This window comes from Bombina bombina, chromosome 6 (assembly GCF_027579735.1).
Source record: "Bombina bombina isolate aBomBom1 chromosome 6, aBomBom1.pri, whole genome shotgun sequence".
NCBI classification, from domain to species: domain Eukaryota; kingdom Metazoa; phylum Chordata; class Amphibia; order Anura; family Bombinatoridae; genus Bombina; species Bombina bombina.
The window spans coordinates 235,542,836-235,555,226 of record NC_069504.1 but is presented as its reverse complement, the minus strand read 5'-3'; the positions used below and the strand labels follow the sequence as shown (position 1 = coordinate 235,555,226).

Below are 12,391 nucleotides of genomic sequence, written 5' to 3'. Positions count from 1 at the left end.
AGGAGAAACCATAGGGTGCAGTGGTGACTGTAGTTTAATTAAAATTTAGACCTGCCTTAAAAGGACAGGGCGGTCGTGGACTGGATACACTACAAGAGAAATAAATTTATCAGGTAAGCATAAATTATGTTTTCTCTTGTTAAGTGTATCCAGTCCACGGATCATCCATTACTTGTGGGATACCAATACCAAAGCTAAAGTACACGGATGATGGGAGGGACAAGGCAGGAACTTAAACGGAAGGAACCACTGCCTGTAGAACCTTTCTCCCAAAAACAGCCTCCGAAGAAGCAAAAGTGTCAAATTTGTAAAATTTTGAAAAGGTGTGAAGCGAAGACCAAGTCGCAGCCTTGCAAATCTGTTCAACAGAGGCCTCATTTTTAAAGGCCCAGGTGGAAGCCACAGCTCTAGTAGAATGAGCTGTAATCCTTTCAGGTGGCTGCTGTCCAGCAGTCTCATAGGCTAAGCGTATTATGCTCCGAAGCTAAAAGGAGAGAGAGGTTGCCGAAGCTTTTTGACCTCTCCTCTGTCCAGAGTAAACGACAAACAGGGCAGATGTTTGACGAAAATCTTTAGTAGCCTGTAAGTAAAACTTCAAGGCACGGACTACGTCCAGATTATGCAAAAGACGTTCCTTCTTTGAAGAAGGATTAGGACACAATGATGGAACAACAATATCTTGATTGATATTCCTGTTAGAAACCACCTTAGGTAAAAACCTAGGTTTGGTACGCAGAACTACCTTGTCTGAATGAAAAATCAGATAAGGAGAATCACAATGTAAGGCAGATAACTCAGAGACTCTTCGTGCCGAGGAAATAGCCATCAAAAACAGAACTTTCCAAGATAAAAGTTTAATATCAATGGAATGAAGGGGTTCAAACGGAACTCCCTGAAGAACTTTAAGAACCAAGTTTAAGCTCCACGGGGGAGCAACAGTTTTAAACACAGGCTTAATCCTAACCATAGCATGACAAAATGCCTGGACGTCTGGAACTTCTGCCAGACGCTTGTGCAAAAGAATAGACAGAGCAGAGATCTGTCCTTTTAAAGAACTAGCTGATAAGCCTTTGTCCAAACCCTCTTGGAGAAAGGACAATATCCTAGGAATCCTAACCTTACTCCATGAGTAACTCTTGGATTCACACCAATAAAGATATTTACGCCATATCTTATGGTAGATTTTCCTGGTGACAGGCTTCCGAGCCTGTATTAAGGTATCAATGACTGACTCGGAGAAGCCACGCCTTGATAGAATCAAGCGTTCAATCTCCATGCAGTCAGTCTCAGAGAAATTAGATTTGGATGATTGAAAGGACCTTGTATTAGAAGGTCCTGCCTCAGAGGCAGAGTCCATGGTGGAAGAGATGACATGTCCACTAGGTCTGCATACCAGGTCCTGCGTGGCCACGCAGGCACTATCAGAATCACCGATGCTCTCTGCTGTTTGATTTTGGCAATCAGTCGAGGGAGCAGAGGAAACGGTGGAAACACATAAGCCAGGTTGAAGAACCAAGGAGCTGCTAGAGCATCTATCAGCGTCGCTCCTGGGTCCCTGGACCTGGATCCGTAACAAGGAAGCTTGGCGTTCTGGCGAGACGCCATGAGATCCAGTTCTGGTTTGCCCCAACGATGGACCAGTTGAGCAAACACCTCCGGATGGAGTTCCCACTCCCCCGGATGAAAAGTCTGACGACTTAGAAAATCCGCCTCCCAGTTCTCCACACCTGGGATGTGGATCGCTGACAGGTGGCAAGAGTGAGACTCTGCCCAGCGAATTATCTTTGAGACTTCTAACATCGCTAGGGAACTCCTGGTTCCCCCTTGATGGTTGATGTAAGCCACAATCGTGATGTTGTCTGACTGAAATCTGATGAACCTCAGGGTTGCTAACTGAGGCCAAGCTAAAAGAGCATTGAATATTGCTCTTAACTCCACGATCCCTGAGCCTTCAGGGAGTTCCAGACTGCACCCCAACCTAGAAGGCTGGCATTTGTTGTTACAATCGTCCAATCTGGCCTGCGAAAGGACATACCCTTGGACAGATGGACCCGAGATAGCCACCAGAGAAGAGAATCTCTGGTCTCTTGATCCAGATTTAGTAGAGGGGACAAATCTGAGTAATCCCCGTTCCACTGACTTAGCATGCATAATTGCAGCGGTCTGAGATACAGGCGCGCAAATGGCACTATGTCCATTGCCGCTACCATTAAGCCGATTACTTCCATGCACTGAGCCACTGATGGGCGTGGAATGGAATGAAGGACACGGCAAGCATTTAGAAGTTTTGATAACCTGGACTCCGTCAGGTAAATTTTCATCTCTACAGAATCTATAAGAGTCCCTAGGAAAGAGACTCTTGTGAGTGGTGATAGAGAACTCTTTTCCACGTTCACTTTCCACCCATGCGACCTCAGAAATGCCAGAACTATCTCTGTATGAGACTTGGCAATTTGAAAGCTTGATGCCTGTATCAGGATGTCGTCTAGATACGGAGCCACCGCTATGCCTCGCGGTCTTAGAACCGCCAGAAGTGAGCCCAGAACCTTTGTAAAAATTCTCGGGGCAGTGGCCAACCCGAAGGGAAGAGCTACAAATTGGTAATGCCTGTCTAGAAAGGCAAACCTTAGGAACCGATGATGATCTTTGTGAATCGGTATGTGAAGGTAGGCATCCTTTAAGTCCACTGTGGTCATGTACTGACCCTCTTGGATCATGGGTAGGATGGTCCGAATAGTTTCCATTTTGAATGATGGAACTCTGAGGAATTTGTTTAAGATCTTTAGATCCAAGATTGGTCTGAAGGTTCCCTCTTTCTTGGGAACCACAAACAGATTTGAATAAAATCCCTGTCCTTGTTCCGTCCGCGGAACTGGATGGATCACTCCCATTACTAGGAGGTCTTGCACACAGCTTAGGAATGCCTCTTTCTTTATCTGGTTTGCTGATAACCTTGAAAGATGAAATCTCCCTTGTGGAGGAGAAGCTTTGAAGTCCAGAAGATATCCCTGAGATATGATCTCCAACGCCCAGGGATCCTGAACATCTCTTGCCCACGCCTGGGCGAGGAGAGAAAGTCTGACCCCCACTAGATCCGTTTCCATATAGGGGGCCGTTCCTTCATGCTGTCTTGGGGGCAGCAGCAGGCTTTCTGGCCTGCTTGCCCTTGTTCCAGGACTGGTTAGGTTTCCAGACCTATCTGGAATGAGCAACAGTTCCCTTTTGTTTTGAAGCGGAGGAAGTTGATGCTGCTCCTGCCTTGAAATTTCGAAAGGCACGAAAATTAGACTGTTTGGCCTTTGATTTGGCCCTGTCCTGAGGAAGGGTATGACCCTTGCCTCCAGTAATGTCAGCAATAATTTCCTTCAAGCCAGGCCCGAATAAGGTCTGCCCCTTGAAAGGAATGTTGAGTAATTTAGATTTTGAAGTCACGTCAGCTGACCAGGATTTAAGCCATAGCGCCCTACACTATCCGGAATTCTTAGCCGTTAGTTTAGTCAAATGAACAATGGCATCAGAAACAAATGAGTTAGCTAGCTTAAGCGTTCTAAGCTTGTCAATAATTTCATTCAATGGAGCTGGGATAGTGGTACGCTTTGCTAAAGTAGAAACTGCTCCCTCCACCTTAGGGACTGTCTGCCCTAAGTCCCGTGTAGTGGCGTCTATTGGAAACATTTTTCTAAATATAGGAGGTGGGGAAAAGGGCACACCGGGTCTATCCTACTCCTTGCTAATAATTTCTGTAAGCCTTTTAGGTATAGGAAAAACGTCAGTACACACCGGCACCGCATAGTATCTATCCAGCCTACACAATTTCTCTGGAATTGCAACTGTGTTACAGTCATTAAGAGCAGCTAATACCTCCCCAAGCAATACACGGAGGTTCTCAAGCTTAAATTTAAAATTAGAAATCTCTGAATCAGGTTTCCCCGAGTCAGAGATGTCACCCACAGACTGAAGCTCTCCGTCCTCATGTTCTGCATACTGTGACGCAGTATCAGACATGGCTCTAACAGCATTTGCGCACTCTGTATCTCTCCTAACCCCAGAGCTATCACGCTTGCCTCTTAATTCAGGCAATCTAGATAATACCTCTGACAGGGTATTATTCATGATTGCAGCCATGTCCTGCAAGGTAATCGCTATGGGCGTCCCTGATGTAATTGGCGCCATATTAGCGTGCGTCCCCTGAGCGGGAGGCGAAGGGTCTGACACGTGGGGAGAGTTAGTCGGCATAACTTCCCCTCGACAGACCCCTCTGGTGACAATTCTTTTATAGATAAAGACTGATCTTTACTGTTTAAGGTGAAATCAATACATTTAGTACACATTCTCCTATGGGGCTCCACCATGGCTTTCAAACATAATGAACAAGTAGGTTCCTCTGTGTCAGACATGTTTAAACAGACTAGCAATGAGACTAGCAAGCTTGGAAAACACTTTAAAACAAGTTTACAAGCAATATAAAAAACATTACTGCGCCTTTAAGAAACACAAATTTTCCCAAATTTTGAAATAACAGTGAAAAAATGCAGTTACACTAACAAAATTTTTACAGTGTATGTAATAAGTTAGCAGAGCATTGCACCCACTTGCAAATGGATGATTAACCCCTTAATACCAAAAACGGAATAACAAATGACAAAAACGTTTTTTAAACAGTCACAACTGCCACAGCTCTACTGTGGCTTTTTACCTCCCTCAATACGACTTTTGAAGCCTTTTGAGCCCTTCAGAGAAGTCCTGGATCATGCAGGAAGAAGCTGGATGTCTGTGGCTGTAATTTTTGCTGTGCAAAAAAAACGCTAAAATAGGCCCCTCCCACTCATAGTACAACAGTGGGAAGCCTCAGGGAACTGTTTCTAGGCAAAATTCAAGCCAGCCATGTGGAAAAAACTAGGCCCCAATAAGTTTTATCACCAAACATATGTAAAAAAAGGATTAAACATGCCAGCAAACGTTTTAAAATACACTTTTATAAGAGTATGTATCTCTATTAATAATCCTGATACCAGTCGCTATCACTGCATTTAAGGCTTTACTTACATTACTTCGGTATCAGCAGCATTTTCTAGCAAATTCCATCCCTAGAAAAATATTTTAACTGCACATACCTTATTACAGGAAAACCTGCACGCTATTCCCCCTCTGAAGTTACCTCATTCCTCAGAATATGTGAGAACAGCAAAGGATCTTAGTTACTTCTGCTAAGATCATAGAAAACGCAGGCAGATTCTTCTTCTAAATACTGCCTGAGATAAACAGTACACTCCGGTACCATTTAAAAATAACAAACTTTTGATTGAAGAAATAAACTAAGTATAAAACACCACAGTCCTCTTACGACCTCCATCTTAGTTGAGAGTTGCAAGAGAATGACTGGATATGGCAGTGAGGGGAGGAGCTATATAGCAGCTCTGCTGTGGGTGATCCTCTTGCAACTTCCTGTTGGGAAGGAGAATATCCCACAAGTAATGGATGATCCGTGGACTGGATACACTTAACAAGAGAAATTGGCTTTAAAGGGACATGAAACCTTCTTTCATGATTCAGATAGAGGATGCCATTTTAAACAATTTTCCAGGTTACTTCTTAGTAATTCTTACTCAAGAATTAGCTTCAAAGATCAGTGTTTTATATTTTTGTTTCTAGAAAATGTCAGCTTCATTGCATATTCTTGGCAGATTTATGAGTACATGGTGATAGATAAAAATAGCTAAAAAGAATGTTCCATGCCTCCAAAGGTGCAAAATGTCCATGTCTCAATTGAGGTGCAAATGCTGGGGTAATAAAAGGGTGGAAGAGTGCATGAGTCTGTGTATAAGAAAAGGAGGGTGCATGGTGGTGTGTAACAGTAGGAGAGCACCCAGTATGTGTGAGAGGAGCATAACTGGTGGTGCGCATAAGAGGAGAACAATGTCTGAGGCAAGTCTAAGGGTCTGAACACACCAGCATGGAGAGAGAGCTTGCGAAATCTTTTTTTTATTTATATTATGTTTTAATGTATGTGTCTCTCCTTCACATCCAGAACAGCGAGAGGAATAGCTCTCAATGTAAAATTTGTCTTTATAAAAATTCTTGATGGACCTCACAGTACTGACAACCCCTCTTAGATAATCTTGCCAGAGCAGAGAACATTAGATCACAAGGCCCTTATTGAGGGAAGAGTGCCTGCATGTGAGCCTGAAAGTGTGAGCAAGAGGGTAAAGCACTTGAAGGAAAGAGAGATTATGGGGGAGATTTATCAAGCAGTCGATGCTGCTTGCTCCGCCCGAGGTTTCAGGTCCGCCTGAAACCTAAGTTAAGAAGCAGCGATCGTAAGTCCGCTGCTCCTCATCTTGTCCACCACCTTTTAGGTGGCAGACTGCAATCATCCCGATCCGATCGGGATGCTTGACACCCCCTGCTAGTTGCCAATTGGCCGCAAATGTGCAGGGGGCGGCATTGCACAAGCATTTCACAAGAAATGCTTGTGTAATGTTAAATGCTGTCAGCATTTAGCAATGCTGGGCGGACATGATTCACTACAGCGAATCATGTCCGTCCGGCCTTTAATAAATTGACCCCTATGAGTGTGCATAAGAATGGGAACAGTACATGGGACATAAAACAGCAAAAAAAAAACAAATGTTAATTTCCTTATTGCTCTTTTGCTTTTCTGTAAATAGCCAGCAAAAGGGTTAAATACATAATTATTGTGTCAGGATTATTCTTTATGTTTTTATATGTATAAAATAAAGGAAAATTTAGAGCTCTATATAGGTGAGCTTTTCTAATGTCATATTGGAGCTTATCTCATCTAACTAACATTGAGTTAATATAGTCATTGGCCCTGCCAATTCCGTACTGTGAATTTTAAATACATAATTAGTTGGCTCTGCATTGGCAATGCAAACCTGATGCTAAACAGTAAGCCAGTCATAAACAGCAAATTTAAAGTCTGCGTCCAGCTCAGGAGCAGAAATGTATAGCAGCTATAGACCTGACTTTAACTGTTAGTAGCTATATTATTATATATATCACCTAGATTACAAGTTTTTCGCTATAGAGGGTGCGAAACAAACGCAACAAAAGTTGCGTTATTTCACCCTCCATAGCGCTGCCATTACGAGTTTTGAAAAAGCCGCCTTGTGCGTGCAATATGGTTGCGTTAAGCTCCATACCGCACAAAATCCAGGCGCTGCTTTGACGTTCTTGTGCACGCTTTCCCCATAGACATCAATGGGGAGAGAGTGTTAGAAAACAAAACTAACACCTGCGATTGCGGAATGAAAAGCTCCGTAACACAACCCCATTGATGTCTATGGGGAAAAAGAGTTACGTTTAAACCTAGCACCCTAACATAAACCCCAAGTCTAAACACCCCTAATCTTCCGCCCCAACATCGCCGACACCTACATAAACGTATTAACCCCTAATCTGCTGCTCCCGATATCGCCACCACCGAAATAAATCTATTAACCCCTAATCTGCCACTCCCGATATCGCTGTCACTATACTAAAGTTATTAACCCCTATTCCCCCCCACCCCAACATCGCGGACACTTTAATAAAGATATTAACCCCATTCTGCCGCTCTCCAACATCCCGCCACTAAATAAAGTTATTAACTCCTAAACCTCTGGCCTCCCACATAACTACCACTAAATAAACCTATTAACCCCTTAACCGCCAGCCCCCACATCAGCAAAAACTAAATTAAACTATGAACCTCTAAATCTAACAACCCAATAACTTTAAATTAAAATTGCAAGATCCCTATCTTAAAATAAATAAAAACTTACCTGGGAAATTAAAAAAAACTAAATTTAAACTATAAATTAAACTAACATTACTATTATACTAAAATAACTACAAATCAAATCAATTAAATTACACATTAAAAAAACCTAACCCTACTAAAAAAATTAAATCTACATTTACAAAAAATTACAAAATACTAAATTACAAAAAATAAAAAATACTAAAGTACAAAAAATAACAAACACTAAATTACGAATAATAACAAACGAAACTATCCAAAATAAAAACAATTACACCTAATCTAATAGCCCTATAAAAATAAAAAATCCCCCCCCAAATAAAAAAAACCTTAGCCTACAATAAACTACCAATAGCCCTTAAAAGGGCCTTTGTAGGCCCTAAAGAAATCAGCTCTTTTCCCTGTTAAAAAAATACAAAGACCCCCCCCCCCCAACAGTAAAACCCACCACCCAACCAACCCCCCAAAAACCTAACTCTAAAAAAACCTAAGATACCCATTGCCCTGAAAAGGGCATTTGTATGGGCATTGCCCTTAAATGGGCATTCAGCTCTTTTTCATTGCCTTAAAAGGGCATTTAGCTCTTTTAAGAATACCCAAAACCCTAATCTAAATCTAAAAAAAAAACACCCCAAAAAAGTTTAAAAAACCTAACACTAACCCCCCAAAGATCTACTTACAGTTTCTGAAGTCCGGACATCCAGACGGCGAGAAGTCTTCATCCAGGTGGCGAGGTCTTCATCCATCCAGGCTGCGTCTCCTATCTTTATCCCGGCGGCACGGAACGGCTCCATCCAGAAGACATCCGGCGCGGAGCATCCTCTTCATATGGTCACCGCCGTATACTGATTCTTCAATGCAAGGGAGCCTTTACAAAATGGCATCCCTTGCATTCCTATTGGCTGATGTGATTTTGGAAATTAAAATCAGCCAATAGAATGAGAGCTACTGAAATCCTGTTGGCTGTTCAAATTTAGTTTAGTTTAATTTAGTTTTTGGCGATGTTGGGGGTTTGGCGGTTTAGGGGTTAATAGGTTTATTTAGTGGTAGTGATGTGGGAGGCCAGAGGTTTAGGGGTTAATAACTTTATTTAGTGGCGGCGATGTCGGGGAGCAGCGGAATAGGGGTTAATATCTTTATTATAGTGTGGTCGATGTTGGGGTGAGGGGAATAGAGGTTAATAACTTTAGTATAGTGGCGACGATGTCGGGGAGCAACGGAATAGGGGTTAATAAATTGTATTAGTGGCAGCGATGTTGGGAGGTTAATAACTGTAAAATAGTGTTTGCGATGCGGGAGGGCCTCGGTTTAGGGGTTAATAGGTAGTTTATGGGTGTTAGTGTACTTTGTAACACTTTAGTTATAAGTTTTGTGTAACAGTTTTGTTGCGTAAAACTCATAACTACTGCTCTCAGATTGCGTAACACATCGTGTCGGTATAGGCTGGAACACAAGCTTTTTAGCCTCACCGCAAAACTTGTAATGGCAGCGCTATGGAAATCCCATGCAAAAACATCATTATTTTAAATATGCAACTGACGTTGCTTTACAGGCTAAAAGGCTTTCGGTACAGCTATACCGACAAGACTCGTAATGGCTGTGTTGCTGTTTTAACCCTGAAATTTTTTCAGCGTTAAAACGCGAACGCAAAACTCGTAATCTAGGTGTATGTGTGTTCTAACACTGCCAGAAGTTTTTACGTGCGCAGGTTCACTCGCTCTACAAGTTGAAAGTAAACATTTTGCCCATGACAAAACCTGACACACGCTAACTAAAGGACTTTGGATATAGCTATCCCATTAGCTTATTCTCCCCATAGACAATTGAGCGCACTTTTAAAAAAAAAAAAAACGAACACTTTTGTTATTGTTCGCATGCTACCCCGACACGATATTAAACCCACAGCACTATACCTGATAGGAGTTATTAATAGTTCACATGTCACTGTTCTTCACATACAGGAACATTTTATTTTTATGTTAAATAGATATTTCTATGAATATCTATATATACCTAAACCTGTAAATATAAAAAAGTTTTATTTATTTTTACATTTATATTTTTATGTTTTTATTGTAAAATATATATCTATACCTATATATCTATATGAATATATACAGGTATAGATATATACAGATATAAATATATATATATATATACACATATATACCCATACACATATTTAGACACATATTTAGACATACACATACATATATATACAGGGAGTGCAGAATTATTAGGCAAGTTGTATTTTTGAGGATTAATTTTATTATTGAACAACAACCATGTTCTCAATGAACCCAAAAAACTCATTAATATCAAAGCTGAATAGTTTTGGAAGTAGTTTTTAGTTTGTTTTTAGTTATAGCTATTTTAGGGGGATATCTGTGTGTGCAGGTGACTATTACTGTGCATAATTATTAGGCAACTTAACAAAAAACAAATATATACCCATTTCAATTATTTATTTTTACCAGTGAAACCAATATAACATCTCAACATTCACAAATATACATTTCTGACATTCAAAAACAAAACAAAAAAAAATCAGTGACCAATATAGCCACCTTTCTTTGCAAGGACACTCAAAAGCCTGCCATCCATGGATTCTGTCAGTGTTTTGATCTGTTCACCATCAACATTGCGTGCAGCAGCAACCACAGCCTCCCAGACACTGTTCAGAGAGGTGTACTGTTTTCCCTCCTTGTAAATCTCACATTTGATGATGGACCACAGGTTCTCAATGGGGTTCAGATCAGGTGAACAAGGAGGCCATGTCATTAGATTTTCTTCTTTTATACCCTTTCTTGCCAGCCACGCTGTGGAGTACTTGGACGCGTGTGATGGAGCATTGTCCTGCATGAAAATCATGATTTTCTTGAAGGATGCAGACTTCTTCCTGTACCACTGCTTGAAGAAGGTGTCTTCCAGAAACTGGCAGTAGGACTGGGAGTTGAGCTTGACTCCATCCTCAACCCGAAAAGGCCCCACAAGCTCATCTTTGATGATACCAGCCCAAACCAGTACTCAACCTCCACCTTGCTGGCATCTGAGTCAGACTGGAGCTCTCTGCCCTTTACCAATCCAGCCACGGGCCCATCCATCTGGCCCATCAAGACTCACTCTCATTTCATCAGTCCATAAAACCTTAGAAAAATCAGTCTTGAGATATTTCTTGGCCCAGTCTTGACGTTTCAGCTTGTGTGTCTTGTTCAGTGGTGGTCGTCTTTCAGCCTTTCTTACCTTGGCCATGTCTCTGAGTATTGCACACCTTGTGCTTTTGGGCACTCCAGTGATGTTGAAATATGGCCAAACTGGTGGCAAGTGGCATCTTGGCAGCTGCACGCTTGACTTTTCTCAGTTCATGGGCAGTTATTTTGCGCCTTGGTTTTTCCACACGCTTCTTGCGACCCTGTTGACTATTTTGAATGAAACGCTTGATTGTTCGATGATCACGCTTCAGAAGCTTTGCAATTTTAAGAGTGCTGCATCCCTCTGCAAGATATCTCACTATTTTTGACTTTTCTGAGCCTGTCAAGTCCTTCTTTTGACCCATTTTGCCAAAGGAAAGGAAGTTGCCTAATAATTATGCACACCTGATATAGGGTGTTGATGTCATTAGACCACACCCCTTCTCATTACAGAGATGCACATCACCTAATATGCTTAATTGGTAGAAGGCTTTCGAGCCTATACAGCTTGGAGTAAGACAACATGCATAAAGAGGATGATGTGGTCAAAATACTCATTTGCCTAATAATTCTGCACTCCCTGTATGTATATATATATATATATATATATATATATATATGTATATATATATATATATATGTATATATATATATATATATATATATATATATATATATATATAATTATATTATAACTCTTTGCAGTCAAATTTATGGCCATGGGGTATATTTATCATAGTGCGAGCGGACATGATATGATAAATGCCAACAGCATAAGCTGTCAGCATTTATAATTGCACCAGCAGTTCTTGTGAACAGAAGTTATGAAGCAGCGGTCTAAAGATCACTGTTCCATAACTTGTGCACCTGCTCTGAGGCCGCGGACAGAAATCAACCCGATTGAATACTTTCGGGTTGATTGACACCCCCTGCTAGCGGACGATTGACCATGAATCTGCAGGGGGTGTCAATCAACCCGAAAGTATTCAATCGGGTTGATTTCTGTCCGCGGCCTCAGAGCAGGTGCACAAGTTATGGAACAGTGATCTTTAGACCGCTGCTTCATAACTTCTGTTTCCGGCGAGCCTGAAGGCTCCCATACATAAATCGGCTCCCATATATTATATACTTTTGAACCCTTTTAAAAAATATATATATATGTTTATGAATAATTTTTATCAGATAGTGTTTATATGGGTGTAACTGTTTATTTTAATGTATTTATTTTGTGTTTGGTGCACATTTTTTTTTAAGTCTTAGCCTTTACTCAATGCTTTTAGTTGCGCTAACCTGGCACACGTCAAATTTGATTGCGCTCTAGTGAACACGTTTACATTCAATTTGTAATGCGCACAGAAGTTAACGTAGGAGCGATATTTCTGTATCGTGCGGGCTAACTTTAACACGCCAGTTCTAATCTAGTCCTATGTGTTTTACC

General features: G+C 41.3%; 1 protein-coding gene across 1 annotated transcript in view; it reads left to right on the top strand.

Annotated features, from left to right (window-relative positions):
* Nucleotides 1-12,391, top strand: part of NAV3 (neuron navigator 3) — a 756,623-nt gene that overhangs the window by 557,988 nt on the left and 186,244 nt on the right.